The sequence below is a fragment of the Malaya genurostris genome, chromosome 2 (genome assembly GCF_030247185.1).
Source record: "Malaya genurostris strain Urasoe2022 chromosome 2, Malgen_1.1, whole genome shotgun sequence".
Taxonomy (NCBI): Eukaryota; Metazoa; Arthropoda; class Insecta; order Diptera; family Culicidae; genus Malaya; species Malaya genurostris.
The window spans coordinates 253,928,180-253,929,350 of record NC_080571.1 but is presented as its reverse complement, the minus strand read 5'-3'; positions in this window follow the sequence as shown (position 1 = coordinate 253,929,350).

The following is a 1,171-nucleotide window of genomic DNA, read 5'->3' as shown; positions in this document are numbered from 1 at the left end:
TGCAGGCCGGTGCTAATCCGGTAGGACTGTCATCGTCATCATCGCTGTGGCCGCCAAAAAAGTGATCAAACCGGATTCCTGTTGTTGTTGATCAGAACAACAGAGTCTGGTGTCCGTTACTAAGGGAGAACGCATATGTGCATTAAAATCGCATGGTCGTCCCATGTGGGAGGAATACTGGAATCGATGTACGATGGCACTGTGACAGATGTGAGATTCCGAGAACTCAAATAGCCGGCATATGATAAGGGTATGCTTTGGATAACAGTCCAAACTAGTAACGAGACTGACTTCAGACACACGAACAGGTGTTCGATGTCGGGGACTCATCTATATGCGTATATAAATCTAGACAAGAGGGGCCGGTCTCTCAGCAAACATGTTTCGAAGTATTTACAAGTACACAAACAAGGTAGTCATAAAACTCGAATTATTATCATATGTAAATACTGAATTGATAAATAACGTTGTTTTCGAGCTAAGATCAATGTTTGTCTCTGTGATTCTAGGGTGTGTTATTTGGCAATGTTGAAATTATTCACACTTCAAACCTAATTTTGAGCTTGATGAAAAAGTTAGTACAAAAACAAGGTGCAGAATTAGCCATCCCTCCAGAGCTTGGGGAAATCTTAATAAATTTTCAGTCATTCAAAATATTATACCGATATATAGGTATCAATTCAACGAGGATCAACAAATTGCGACTATCGGAAGTTTGAATTCCAGACCGATGTAATTTGTAGCTCTTTTAGCAAATAGTACAGAACTGTATTTTGCTACTGTATTAAGAATTCTTCAACTGAATCCCCTGGTTATTAATAACTTCAAAAGGCTAGTTGAGTTTAAATCTCAAACAAGATTCATGACAGTATATTTTAACCATATGTCAAAGGAAATCAACCCTTCAAGATATATTCCTATCCGTGTCAGCCTCCTAAATGTCCCTGACTCAACCTTATTTTTCGACAAATCCATGAAGCGCGAAGTGCGCGGAATCCCGGAACAACTACGCTCGTTGAAAATCCCAAAAATATTTACAAGTAAGTTCAGGCATATTGACTCTGAGAGAATATTTTACACGGACGGATCACGAATTGAAGAGGCTACTGGGTTTGGTATATTCAACAATAATGTTTCGGTGTCATTTAGGCTCCAAGAACCTGCATCTGTT